Consider the following 15,598-nt stretch of genomic DNA (forward strand, 5'->3'; position numbering starts at 1 on the left):
GAAGTATGAGTTCTAGCTAGGAGAGGTCAGATTCTTAGGCCATGTGGTATCCGGGGAAGGAGTGTCTGTTGATACATCCAAGGTGGAGGCAGTGCAAGATTGGGCACAGCCTAAGAATGTGTTTGAGATCCGCAGTTTTTTGGGATTAGCTGGGTATTACCGTCGGTTTATGAAAGATTTCTCCAGGCTAGCTTCGCCGTTGACTAGATTGAAGCGGAAAGGGGTCAAGTTTGTGTGGAGTGAGACTTGCGAAAAGTCGTTCCAGGAGTTGAAAGTTAGATTGACCACCGCTCTGGTTTTGATTATTCCGGAGAGAGGGTTGGGTTATGTGGTTTATTGTGATGCCTCACGAGAGGGTTTGGGTGGTGTGTTGATGCAAGAGGGGAAAGTAGTAGCTTATAGCTCATGTCAGTTGAAAATACACGAGAAGAATTACCCTACACACGACCTAGAGTTAGCAGCTGTGATCTTCGCCTTGAAGATTTGGAGGCACTACCTTTATGGTGAGAGGTTCGAGGTGTTCTCGGACCACAAGAGTTTGAAGTATCTGTTTACACAGAGAGACTTGAATTTAAGGCAGAGAAGGTGGATGAAGTTCATTGAGGACTATGATTTTGAGTTGCACTATCACCCGGGAAAGGCCAATGTTGTGGCCGATGCCCTTAGTGGGAAACCTATTAGTGACGTAGCTTGTATAGCCATCTGGGAATAGGAGATGTTGGGTGCACTTGGCGAGTTTGATTTGCTTCTGGGCGAATCTGTTGACGCTGCGGCCTTGTTTTCTATTGTTGCGCAGCCCACACTTATGACCCGAGTATTAGAGGCACAGAGAGGTGACCTTGAGGTAGAATCCCTCCGAGAGAAAATCTCCAGTGGGAAGGTTGAGAAGGGTTTGACGGTGTATCCTGACCAGAGTGTGAGATACCGAGACTGTTTGTTTGTGCCGGAGTCTTGTCGAGAGGAAGTACTCCGAGAGTTCCATCATTCGCGCCTTGCGGTGCATCCGGGAGGCACTAAGATGTATGGGGATTTGGGTCGCCAGTTTTGGTGGCGGGGTATGAAGAGAGATGTGACTGTTTTCGTATTGAAGTGTCTTACTTGCCAGTAAGTGAAGGCCGAGCATCAGAGGCCAGTGGGTTTGTTGCAACCCTTGCCTATTGCCGAGTGGAAGTGGGAGCATGTCACTATGGACTTCGTTGTAGGTCTTCCGAGGACTTAGCGGGGTAGTGATGCCATTTGGGTGGTTGTAGACCGGTTGACTAAGTCGGCGCACTTCATCCCTATACGCGTGAGAGATTCGGTAGATCATCTCGCCGACTTGTATATTCGGGACATAGTTAGATTGCACGGGGTCCCAGTGACGATCATCTCAGATAGAGATCCTCGTTTTACTGCTAGGTTGTGGCAGAGTTTGCAGAGTGCCTTGGGCACTAAGTTGACCTTTAGTACGGCTTATCATCCTCAGACTGACGGGCAGTCCGAGCGTACTATTTAGATCCTTGAGGATATGTTTCGAGGTTGTGTCCTTGACTTTAGTGGGACGTGGGAGAGGCACTTGCCCTTGGTGGAGTTTGCCTACAACAACAGTTTTCAGTCCAGCATCGGTATGGCACCGTTTGAGGCCATGTATGGCCGACTGTGTAGGTCTCCAGTTTGTTGGGCCGAGGTGGGTGATGCACCTTTGTTGGGTTCGGAGTTGGTAAGGGAAACAATGGAGAAAGTTGAGCTTATCCGTAGGAGGCTTGTTACAGCCCAAAGTCGTCAGAAATCTTATGCCAACCGTAGGAGGTGACCTTTGGTATTCGAGGTGGGTGATCATGTCTTTCTGATGATATCACCTAGGCGGGGATTGATGAGGTTTGGGAAGAGTGGGAAGTTGTCCCTCGGTTTATTGGCCCTTTTGAGATCCTTGAGAGGATTGGCGAGGTTGCCTATCGCTTAGCTTTGCCGCCGCAGTTGTCCGGAGTTCATGACGTGTTTCATGTGAGTATGCTTTGGACGTACGACCCGGACCCATCCCATGTATTGGATTGGACCGACTTAGAGGTTGATGAGGATGCCTCGTATGAGGAGAGACTGGTTCGGGTCTTGGATAGGAGGGATCAAGTCTTGCGAGGCAAGACCATTCCCTTGGTAAAGGTTTTGTGGAAACATCACGGAGTGAAGGAAGCCACTTGGGAACGTGAGGCGGATGTCCGTGAGAATTATCCGGACTTGTTTGTTGATGTATAATTATGTATTGAGATTTTGTAATATTATTGGGCCTTAAGAGCATTGTATATGTCTTAAGTTGTAAAACATAGTGATGTTTTGGGTTATGGAAATGTTGTAGAACTTGCCTTAAAACTGGAAGTTTGTTTTAACATCTTGTATGTGTTAAATGTATTGTGGAAATGCAAGCATGATGTTAATGTTGCATGTATTATGGAATTGTGGAAAATGAGTTGAAGCTGGTAAATTTTAAAGGAATGCATGTTGATAATGCAGGGTGTTATGTATAATGTGATATGCCTCTTGAAAAGAGATGGGATTGACCGGTAACGGGTCGGATTGTTTAACATTATGTTGTAATATTTTTGGGAATAGAGGAAACTTGTTTTTGATAAACTTGTATTTAATTTCGGGGACGAAATTCTTTAAGGGGGGAAGGTTATAACGATCCCGGTTTTTCCTTTTCGTATATGTTGTTTTCCAGACTTTGGTTTTGTGATGTTAGTGGTTGTATACCCTGTTGTCATCTTTTAAATCCATTTCTTTGAATTTTAGGATGTGTTGGGCTTGGTTGTTACAGGTTGGTAGAGCCTTGGCTCCCATTGCTGTTGCCCAGTTTTTGAGTGGTCCGCTCGAGCGGGTCATTTTATGCTCGAGCGGGGTTTACACCCTTCCAGCATTTCGAGTCCCTGCAAAACTTCTGTAGGTGTGTTTTCTACGCTCGAGCGGGTTTCTTGTGCTCGAGCGAGATTGTTGGCGCTCGAGCAGGTAGTACCTCGTTGGTGAAAGTTCTGGGAGATGAAAATCTACGCTCGAGCGGACTGGTCTTTCGCGCTCGAGCGGGTGTGTTTTGTCTTCGTGTCTTAGCACTTGAGCTAGAATTCTTACGCTCGATCGGACCTAGTTCTTTGTTCTTGACGCTCGAGCGTTGTGTTTTCCGCTCGAGCGGGAATGTCGTATAACAGAGGGTAGCTGGGCATTTTTGAATCATTCTTTACACTTCCTCTCTCTCTCTTACTTTTCTAAAAACACTTTTGAGAGCTTCTCTCTCTAGGATCTCCCTTCTCTCTAGGGTTTGATCTAGTTAGTGTGTCTCCCTATCCTCCGGCCTTTGTAAAAAGTATGTTGATCGTCGAGGGCTTCGTTTTGATCCGAGAATCGTGGTGTTTGGAGCATTTTCACTTTCTTTAACTTCTCCGTTTGAGCTCTAACTTCGAGGTAGGGATACCCTACTCCTCTTTATGAGCTTTGTCTTTAAATTTTAGCATTTTAACATGTTGGGGGTTGTTGGGTAATTTTGAGAAAGTTTGGGTCTTTGTGTAATTTTACAAAAGATGGGGTTTTATTTATAATTAAACCTATATGCATGCTTGGCATAGAGAAATGATATAGATGATGAACTATGGATGAAAGTGGAACCTTAGGGTTGTTATGTTAATTATGGGAGAATGCCTTAATTAGTTGGATAAATTAATTTGTATAATTAATTTTGAGAAATGAAGAATTGAATTGAGAGTATTCAAATTGAAAAGATTATGGGATTAACGGGTGTGGTTGGATTCATTTAATCGCTCACCCAGGTAAAATGTTGATAATATATCCATTTGGTGCATTTATTTTCGATTTAGAAATAACTGCTTTGGGCTATCGGTGGAGGATAGTCTTGATTGTTGTAGACAATGCATGATGATTAGGCAAACTAAAACTAATCAATTAAGTAAGCCATTGAATATGGTGGTCAGTACAATACAGTACTAAAATGTGTATTGATTGATTGAATTCGTATATGATAATTGTTTCTATACATTGTATTGTGTGGGAGGAGATGGGGGATGTACTCCACGGTTTATTGGAAGATGGGGGATGGACCTCTAAACCGGATTTCGTGTGATATTGATACAGCACTACAATGTGTATCAAGTGTTGATTATGGAAGTGTTTAAATTGATTTGATATAGCACTAAAATGTATATCGTTATCAATTGTGAAGTATAGAAGTGTTTCTATGTTATGTTGATACAGCGCCAAAATTTGTATCGTTCGTATAGTATGGAAGTGGGTTATGTGTTATTGATACAGCATCAAAATGTATATCCATCATGAATTTTGAAAGTGTTTTAAAAAATGAGTCTTATTCTCATCAAGTCATTTGGCTAAGTTTTGAGCCTTGTTTTCAAACTCAAAGTTGAAAAAGAAATGAGAAATGAAATGTAACATGGACTTAAATGTCATGAAACCAGAATGTGATATAAGTGAGTGTATCGGTGTTGACCATCTATCAACTGCTAATCTTTTAGTCATTGTTCATAGCTGGTTTAGCGTATTTCTGCTGGGCTGTGGCTCACCCTTTATGGGACATCATTTTCAGGTACAGGTAGCATGCCACCTCCAAGGACATAGCTTGGGAGGCTAGAGGCAGACAGACTGCTTTTGTTGTTTGCTTTCTTTTGATGTATTACATGTAAATTCAAGCCAAGGGCTTAATATGTATTGAGTTAGCACTCTTCTCTTTGTTACCAAGTGTTGACTTGGAAAGCTGTAAGCCCGTAGGGCATTTGCTTTGTTGTTAACATGTAATACTTTTGTAAGAACTACTCTGATTAATGGAAATATGGTTGGTTTCTTTGTATCAATGTATGTCTAAAGAGATGGATTTTATGTATTATTTTGAGGGCGTTACATAGGTGGTCGACAAGGGAAAAAGCTGGCTAGCAGGGGAGAAAAAGGGTCTACAAAGAGAGGAGAAGGTGGTGGTAGGCTATAGACCACTTAGGCTAGTCGACCGACCACCCAGCCTAGCTGACCAACCACCAAAAGTCGTCTACAGGGAAGAAAAGTGGTCTACAGGGGAGAAAACTGGCTGGTAGGGGAGAAAAGTGGTCTACACCCCTACTTCTCCCTCCAGGCAAAAGGGGGGAACCAAGGGTTAGCTTAGAATAAGCACAAAACCAAGAAAGTTTAGAGAATCAGAGGCAAGGCGCGCAGCCGACAACCCCGGGGACTCCAAACGAGCGCAAGCATGCCCAATCATCGAGCACTCAATCGATGGCGTCCAAGTCTTTAGGACGGCCAAAAATGGGGTGTCTACACCTTGAAGAATAATCTTATTTTTAGATAATAATCTCAAATAATGTTTGATTGATTGAAATGGAGGTGGAATGCCATTGATTTAGGTAGAATGAAATGAAATAATTATTTTTTACACTCACAATAAAATAATTATTCTATCCTCCCAAAACATAAAATTATATAAAAATAATGTGTTTTTAATTTTTTTTTTTCACCAATTTATTTTTTAGTTTCTTAGAAAAAAATTTTGAAAATAGATTTTGAAAATCAAATCAAACAGAACTTTACAATAAAGAAAGTTCCAACATTATTTATTAAAAACTGGCCATTACATTTCAAACAACATATAAGTTAACCAATACAAAATAAGTTGTATGACGATTTTGCCCTTGAAATGAACTGCTTGCAAAGAAAACATTTTTGATTGTTCTTGTTTGAAACAAGATTCAAAATTCATGATCAAATGTATTACAATTAAAAAGTTAAGGATCAAAGTGATGCAAAACTTTAACTACATGGACTGTTAGTGTAATTCGCCCATATATAAATAAAGGTTTTCTAAAAAGAAAATTAATTTTCTGGTTCTTTTATAAATTTTTGAAAATTGAAAATTTTGAAAAAATTCACTAAAACAAATATAAAAAAAACATTTTAAATATTTTCAACTACAAATATTTGAGAAGAAAAAGTTTGACATAATTTTTTTATGTTAAAAAAAAAAATCACTAAAGGTTTTTGGTTATAACTCATTGGGGGTGTTAGTTATGACTCATTATGATAGTAGTTATTATAACCTATTATGATTATTATTTTGATTATGATTCGAAAAGTCTTTGATTATAGCTATTTGGTCATAACTCATCAATTTTTTAAAATTATGACTAGAAAAGATTTGATTATGGCATTTGTGATAATCAACACGATAAATGTCATAACTTATATATGGTACACACTCTTTTGAGGGTGTGTACCTGAATTGAGTTTTTAAAAACTATTTCAAATACATGTTAAATATATATAGTTATGAATGTCCAAAAATATTTTTGTTTTGGATGTTGTTTATTTAAATTTTACATTTAAAATCATAAAGAATTATATATGAAAATTGAGAAAATGTCGTGATCGGTGTGAGTATACTAAAAGAAAATTCTCATTTGGGAATTGTTTCCTTTAGTTGATTTTTAACTTTTACAAAAAGATATGCAGAAAAGTAGAGAAAATAGTAAACATTTTTATAATAATTTTTTAACTTTTTGACTATTTTAACTTATTACCAAAACATAAGTATAAAATTGTGGGTGCACACTAAAATTTCATATTTGAGAACAACAAAATTTCACTATGCGTTTTTCCCGTAATTTAGTAGGAAAAATAACAACTTCGTATATTTTTGTTAAAAGAAATATAAATTAATGATAAATTATACAAATTTTAATAATTAAAATAATAAAATTTTCCATGTATTAGTAATTAATTGAAAGAATTGATTTGTAATTCTCCCAATTTAATTTTCGACATAGATCAACAAGCTTTCAACAAATCCAATTTTATAACAATCAAATAGTGAATATCTACGATTTTCTTCCTTTAAAATTTCATATTTTAACATAGATTAAGATTCCAAAAATTCCAATTTTATCAACACAGAAATCTAATTAAAAAGTTATGTTATTTTAAAGTTTGAAAAACCAAATTAGTCGCTAGGGGTATTTTGGTAATTGCACTGTGGCAATCATATTGTCTTCCTCACAACAAAACTTATGGTTGTGTCTATGCATGGAAAATCTTAATTGTGCGACTTACCATAAAAAAAATAGCATACGTTAATTATGAATGTATGAGTGAGATTTGTTGTGAAGTAATCTTGCTTCACTGCCAACCTATAATGAAAGTCTTTATTTTCCACCGGCCTAGCTAAGAATAGAAGCATGGAGGCTGAAATCAAGTTTTTCAGCAATGACTGGCTACAATTGCTTGAAATTCATAGCCTTAGCTGCATTTGCATTTAATGGTTTTACATTGTCTAGTTTATCTATAAATAGCCTATGTATGGTAGAGATCAGAGTGTAGGAGAAAAAAGAGAGTTAGAGAGTAAGAGTTGGTTTATCCTCTTCAGTGTACTCTAAATATTTGAGTAAAATAAAATCTATTTTTAGATTATAAATCATCTCTCTTGTATTTGTTTTTGTGAACCACCACAAATGATTTGCACCCCACTCCCACCAACAGTGGTATTAGAGCCGAATGTAGCTTGAATTTTCAGACATTCTACAAAATTTTCAAGAACAGAGCATTGGTTCAAAACTTGCCCAAAAATCAAGGTTATTAAAATCAATTTTTGATTACACCCGTGTGTAGGTCTCATCGAGATGATCACACTGCAAAAATCCGCGTCGAAAACTGAGCCAAGAGGAGGTATCATGCTCCATACGCGCCAGTTAACGCCGTTTTCACGCACCGAGACGTGCACTACACGTCGCACTTGCAAACCAGAGGAAGAAGACGACTCAGACACAGTAAACAATCGCTACGTTAAATAACATAACTTAAGATATAAAGCACAAGGGAGCTGCTGGGAAAAGTGGTTTACTCTTGCTTCTAAATTACATAGGGCGGGAGTTTGAAACTCGCCAGCAGCAGTTCTAATTATCTTTTTTACCAAGCCATTAGAGCCGAGCCAAGCCGTAGAGAGGAGTCGCATTGCCAAGGTACTGATCGAGCTGAGCCATGCTACCAAGCAACTAACCTTACGCTGACATCAGCCAATCCAGAGAAATTATTGGTGCTTCTCAAAAGTTTCAGATTTCGCCGATCTGAACCATCCAACTATTTTGGCTAGATCTAAGCCGTTTGAAGTCCGTTTTTTGTGATCCAATAGTTTTTTCCAACTATTTGGAATATTTCAGACACATCAGTATGATCAGAATTTGCAAATTACATCCTAAAAATTTGCAGGAAGTCAACCAATAGCCAACACAAATAATTTTTTTCAGCCCCAGTTTCCAAAACTTAGCAAAGAGAACTATGAAAATTGGAGTATTCAAATACAAGTCCTACTAGCCTCACAAGATTTCTGAGAGTTAGTGGATCGAGGATATGACGAGCCAGCTACTCTCTAAGATGAAGGAAATTTAAATGAAACTCAGAAGACGGCGTTAAAAGATTCAAGGAAGAGAGCTAAAAAGGCCTTGTATCTACTCTATCAAGGCATTGATGAGTCAAGCTTTGAGAAGATTTCAGCAGCAGCAACCTCTAAAGAGGCATGGAGTATTCTTCACAATTCACACCGTGGAATTGATAAGCCGATCAAAGTTCGACCCCAGGTGTTACGTGGCGAATTCGAGATGCTGCACATGAATGAAAATGACTCAATTTCTGAGTACTTCAACAAAACATTGACCATTGTTAATCAGATCAGAAGATATGGAGAGAAGATGGAATCTCTTCAAGTGATAGAGAATATTCTACTATCACTCAATCCCAAATTCAAGCACGTGGTTATATCGATAGAAGAGTCCAAGGATCTCAGTGCCATGACCACCGATGAGTTGATGGGCACATTTGAGATTCATGAACAAAGGATCAACAAGAAGACTTCCTCAAGTTCTCTAGAGAAAGCTTTTTAATCAAAGCTATCCTTTGGAGATGACAGAAACGTGCAAGGGGGAACATCACAAAGATGCCGAGGAAGAGGCCGTGGTTATAATAACCGAAGTTATGGTTTTTGAGGAAGAGGCGGAAGAGGTCCAGCTAGAGAAGAAAAAAGTCAACCACAGTTTGCTTCAAGAGGAAGAGCAAGAGGAAGAGGAGATGGTTACAACAACCGACCAAGATTTGACAAAAGCAATGTTCAGTGCTACCATTGCCACAAGCTCGGGTATTACAACAATGAATACCGAAGTAGAGCAACAACAGAAGCCAGAGAGCAAGTAAATTTTGCCGAGCAGGAAAAAAACAAAAGTGGACCTACAGTCCTGTTTGTCCACCATGGAGATACTGAAAACCAAAACAATGTTTGGTATCTAGATTTAGGAGCCAGTAATCACATGTGTGGCAAAAGAGAGTTGCTCGTTGAGCTTAATGACATTGTACAAGCACAAGTCTCATTTGGTGATTCTTCAAAGACTCCAATGAAAGGAAGAGGCAACATTTTGATCAAACTCAAGAATGGAGATCACGATTACATCTCCAATGTTTATTATGTTCTTGCCATGAAGAACAACATTTTCAGTATGGGACAGCTCCTAGAGAAAGGATAGGACATCAGCATGAAAGATTGTCATCTTACCATCAAAGACAATTATGGTAATTTGATCACTTGGGTGAGAATGTCCAAGAATCGGATGTTTGCATTGAACATCCAACATGATGCTGCGAAATGTTTAAGTGCCATCATCAAAGACAAAGACTGGCTATGGTATTTGAAGTTTGGACATCTCAACTTTGGAAGCTTGAAGTTGTTGTCAGGCAAGAATATGGTGAAAGGGCTCCCTCATATTGCTCATACTAATGAAGTTTATGAAAGTTGTATTGTTGGCAAGCATCATAGAACAAGCTTTTCTTTGCCAAAGAAGTGAATTGGAAAGCCTCAAAACCGTTGTAGCTAGTACACACCGATGTGTGTGGTCCATTGAAACTAGTATCAAATGGACAGAATAGATACTTTTTTACATTCATTGATGACTACAACAGGAAGACATGGGTGTACTTCCTCAAAAACAAGTCAGAGGTATTCAACATCTTCAAAGAATTCAAAGCTTTTGCTGAGAAACAAAGTGGCTACTATATTAAGATGTTGCGATCAGATCAAGGAGGAGAGTATATATCAGACGCTTTCGAGAATTATTGCAAAGAGCATGGCATCAAGCATCAAACAACACCATCCTATATGCCACAATTGAATGGTGTTGCTGAAAGGAAGAATCGCACAATCTTAGATATGGCAAGGAGCATGTTGAAAGGAAAGGGACTGCCTAGACAATTTTGGGCAGAAGCCGTATCATGTGCTATGTATCTGTTGAACAGATGTCCAACTAAGAGTCTTTGCTCCATGACTCCAGAAGAATCTTGGAGCTCATTCAAGCCGAGTGTCAACCATCTCAGAGTATTTGGTTATGTTGCATACACAAAGATTCCTGAAGCAAGAAGAACCGAGCTTGATGACAAAGGGAGAGAAATGTATCCTTGTTGGATATAGTGATAGAACAATGGGATACAAGTTACACAATCCTATCACCCAGAAGGTGATCATGAATAGAGATGTGATCTTTGAAGAAGAAGAAGTTTAGAATTAGAATCAAGATGAAGCTATTAAAGATGTGGAGCTTATGATTGAAGATGGAACATTAGAAGTGTCAGTTGAAGCTCCAAGAGTTCAAGATGAGCCACAAACTCCTCTACATAAAATACCTGCATCTAGATCGTCAGTTTCTCATAGAAGTGATGCATCATCATCATCAGATGATAGTTTTTTCAAACAACCAAGACCAATGAGAAATTTGCAGGAGATATATAAAGCTATAGAAGGAGAATATCTGAATTTGTTCTGCCTACTTGCAGATAGTGATCCACTTACTTTCTCAGAAGCCATCCAAGAAGATAAATGGAAGAAAGCAATGGATGAAGAAATTCATGCCATTGAGAAAAATGACACATGGAAGCTTACAGTCTACTAGAGGGGCACAAACCCATTGGAGTGAAATGGGTATACAAGACAAAGAAAAATACGCAAGGCGAAGTGCAACGCTTCAAGGCAAGATTAGTGGCAAAAGGCTACAAGCAGGGCGCTGGAATTGATTATGGAGAGGTGTTTGCTCCAGTTGCCTGGTCGGAGACTATTAGGCTAATGGTTTCTTTGGCTGCCCAGCACAATTGGCAGATCTATCAACTTGATGTAAAATCTGCATTTTTTAATGGTTTTCTTGAAGAAAATCTATATTGAACAACCTTCGGGGTATGTTCATAATGGGCATAAAGACAAAGTGTACATATAGCGATTCTGGTTTTGACCTGACCTTTGTTGTATTCTGGACTTGGGCCTCGTTGTTTAATATTATTATTTATGTCTTTTCCTCCTTTTATCTTTTGAGTTTGAGTTTTGGAATGTCTTGGGCATGTTTGGAACAGGTTGGTTGCAAGTTGTTCAAGTTATTGTTGTCCAGAAATTTGCCTTTTCGCTCGAGCAAGGCTTCTTGCACTCGAGCGAGCTTTGTGAACTCCCAGCATTTTTGCAGGGTAGTGTCCCTCATTCAAGCAAGGCTTCTTGCGCTCGAGCGACGGTGTGCGTCTGAAAAACTTCTGAAGCTATGTATTTTGAGCTCACGCGACGTTTCTTGCGCTCAAGCAAAGCGACTTATTGTGTCTAGTCGCTCGAGCAACAATTCCTTCGCTCGAGCAAGCCTGGCGTATATCAGTTCACAGCAGTGCAGTTTTACTTCACTTTTTGATTTCTTTTCACTCAAAAACCCTAAATCAGCTCCTTCTCTCTCTAAAATTCGACTTCTCTCTATAAATACACCTAGATCTAAGGATCTCATCACCCTAGTGTCTTTGAGAAAAAGGTAGAGTGCTTCAAGAGCTTCATTTTGATCCAAGTAGAAGTTAGTTTCATCATCTTTGAAGTTCTTCTTTGTTGTTGGGTCTTCTACACTTGAGGTAGGGATTTTCTACACTCTAATATGGTTTTTAACTTAGTTGTTTGTTATTGTGTATAGATGATGAGATTTGGGAGAAGATGGTACAAACCTAGGGTTTGGGTATGAAATGAAAAGAGGGGTTTTTGATGAATATGAAATAAATGGGTTTGGGGTTTGAATACAAGATCATGTTGTGCCAAAATAGTTCAATTTTGGTATTTGGGTTGATATTTGGAAAAATGGGGATTTTGCCCTAATTTGATTAAATTATTATTTTGTATAAACAATTGGAATTGATATTGAAAATGTGAAATTGGATGATCATTGATAAAAATTGTGGAATTGGATATGTATTATCTCATACCTTTGGAAGTTTTGAATAAACTATTTATCTTGAGATTAAATATCTCTTTAGAAATAATTGTATTGGGCTATCGGTGTAGGATAGCTATGATTGTTGTAGAAATTGCATGAGGATTAGGTGATTTAAAACTAATCCATTGTTGGTGTCATTGAATATGACCACGTTTTATATACATTGTATATGTATGCTTGTTTAGGAGGAGAAAAGGGATATACTCCATACGTATGATTACGTTTATCAATGCATTGTATATGTATGCATGTTTGGGAGGAGAAAGGGGATGTACTCCATATGTGATTATGTTTATAAATGCATTGTATATGTACGTTTGTTTGAGGAGGAGAAAGGGGATGAACTCTATTGAAAATAAGTTGGCCAGAGTGTCTTGGGTAAAAGTCCCAAAATCTTATATATATATATATATGGGTGCCAATTCCCGCGGATGAAATATTCGTAAAATGGCAGATTAAAGAGTTTATGTGTATTTTGTATGATTGGGAAAAACCATTGAGTTGTAGTCTCAATTTGGTTGTTGAAAGAATATGGATTTAACGCATGAATTGAGAAGAATTAAATGAATTGGAAATGAATTGAAAGATAATGGTCTTGACTCATGAATTGAGAAGTATAGATGAACTGAAAATGAATTGAAGGAAACTGGATTAAGGTTTAAACTTACTATCATATGAATACGCAAATTGGTGGATGTTTTAGTGCTGACATTGTTTATGCACGTGGTACTTATACCTTTGCTAAATCTCATATATTGTGCTAGATTATTTCTACTGGTCTATGGCTTACCCTATATGGGATAATCATTTTCAGGTGTAGGTGATATGCTTCTGCCAAGGCAATAACATGGGGGAACTTGTGGGAAGCAAGAGCTTATTTGTTGTGTTTTGTTATATGTATAGCCAAGGGCTTTATTTGTAATGAGTTGTGCTCACTTTTGTGTAACCAAGCAATGGCTTGAGAAGATGTAAGCCTATAGGGCATTTGACTGTATGTTACGCTTTTATAAACAAACTCTAATGAATGAAAGTATTTTATTTCTGTTATATCTATTGCATAACAATTGGATTTATTATATTATTTTTAGGGCGTTATAGTACAAATTGAAGAAAGTGCTTTATGGATTGAAGCAAGCTCTGCAAGCGGGGAATACTAGAATTGATCAGTATTTTCATGACAATGGTTTTGAAAAATGCCCAGATGAGCACACACTATATTTGAAGAAAGAAGCTGATAGAAGCATGTTGCTTGCTTGTCTTTATGTTGATGATCTAATTTTCACCGCAAACAATCCAATCATGTTCAAAGAATTTAAAAGAAGCATGGTCCAAGAATTTGAAATGACAGATATTGGGTTGATGGCTCATTTTCTCGGCATTGAAGTGGCACAAAGAAAAGATGGAATTTTTATTTCCCAAAGTGACTATGCCAAGGAAATTCTAAAGAGATATGGAATGGAGAATTGCAATCCTGTGAACACTCCTATAGACAGTGGAGTGGAGCTCAAAAAAGGTACAAAGGCGAGTGATGTGGATCCAACTTATTTCAAGAGCTTAGTTGGAAGTCTTCGCTATCTTACCTGCACCAGGCCAGACATACTCTATGGAGTAGAACTGATTAGCAGATATATGGAAACACCAGATCAGTCACACTTTTATGTAGCAAAGAGGATTCTTCGCTACATCAAATATACAATCAATGATGGTTTATTTTATAAATCGACTGATAATTTCAGTCTTGTCGGCTATTTAGATAGTGACTGGGGACGTGACTCAGATGAACAAAAAAGTACTACTGGGTTCGCTTTCTTTATGTTCACTTGGTCATCCAAGAAGCAAGCTATTGTGACACTGTTAACTTGCAAAGTTGAGTAAGTTGCAGCCAACTCAACTGTGTGCCATGCAATTTGGTTAAGAAATGTGCTGAAGCATTTAGGATTTCCACAAGAAAATCCTATTGAGATCTATGTTGATAATCGCTCGGCAATTGCATTAGCAAAGAACCTAGTTTATCATGAAATAAGTAAGCATATTGACACCCACTATCATTTCATCCGAGAGCATGTGAAAAATAAAGAGGTGGCATTATTTCCTTGCAAATCTCAAGATCAACTTGCATATCTTTTCATGAAGCCATTGAAAAATGATCTGTTCAACAGAATGAAGATGATGCTTGGGATGAAACAGCATGGAGAATCAAGATTAAGGGGGGATGTTGTGAAGTAATCTTGCTTCACCACCAACCTATAATGAAAGTCTTTCTTTTCCACCGGCCTAGCTAAGAATAGAAGCATGGAGGTTAAAATCAAGTTTTTCAACAATGGCTGGCTGCAACCATTTGAAATTTATAGCCTTAGCTGCATTTGCATTTAATGGTTTTACATTGTTTGGTTTATCTATAAATAGCCTATGTATGGTAGAGATCAGAGTGTGGGAGAAAGAAGAGAGTTAGAGAGTAAGAGTTTGTTTATCCTCTTTTGTGTACTCTAAATATTTGAGTGAAATAAATCTATTTTTAGATTATAAATCCTCTCTCTTGTATTTGTTTTTATGAACCACCATAAGTGGTTTGTATCCCACTCCCACTAACAAGATCGTCCAAAAGTCATTTATTTTTATTGTTTTTTGAGGGTCGAGAGTCTCAAACTAAGGGACTTGAAGATATAATATGGAAGCCACAAACAAACATCAATGATTCATAGTTATAGTCTTTTATTTCCAATGCCAACAAATGCAATTTCCCACAAAGCTATTAACTATTAAATCAGAGATCTAATTGGCAAAGTGGACATTTGTTTTTTGTAACCCAAATCCTCAAAATGACTCCAATATAAGGCACCGTTTTATGTCACCAAAGAGCTAGATATTGAGCGAAGGTACAAGATGACACATAAGGCACCCATTTTGCATGACCAAAAGGTCGGCCTCTACTCAATATCCCTGGTTCATAAATTACGTTTACTACTTAATGTAGAAATGACAGTTATGAAAACAAAACAATGATGATATAAATAGGTAGTTGGGCTAAGGGTAGTAAGCTTACCCAACAAAAAGGATCATAATATTATAAATGACATATAATAATTCACCAAATCCGTCAGTTCACATTGCCCTCAGAGAAAAGAGAAGCATTCCATGCTTCACAAATTGCTACTACCATCACTATTCCATTATGCCCATATGTACATGACATGCAACAAATAATATATATGTGCACAACAAATTAAAGCCCCAATATAACAACATAAATAATAAAAAAATCTATATAACGGGAAATGATAACTTATGGTTCCAATTATCACTTTTTA

The 15,598-nt window shown here is 37.9% G+C and overlaps 1 protein-coding gene across 1 annotated transcript in view; it reads right to left on the reverse strand.

The window, feature by feature from the left end:
* LOC114276196 (F-box protein CPR1-like) overlaps window positions 1-15,598 on the reverse strand; it is a 113,864-nt gene that overhangs the window by 23,871 nt on the left and 74,395 nt on the right. The window lies entirely within an intron of this gene.

Source organism: Camellia sinensis, chromosome 8 (assembly GCF_055761805.1).
Source record: "Camellia sinensis isolate YWXY chromosome 8, ASM5576180v1, whole genome shotgun sequence".
Taxonomy (NCBI): domain Eukaryota; kingdom Viridiplantae; phylum Streptophyta; class Magnoliopsida; order Ericales; family Theaceae; genus Camellia; species Camellia sinensis.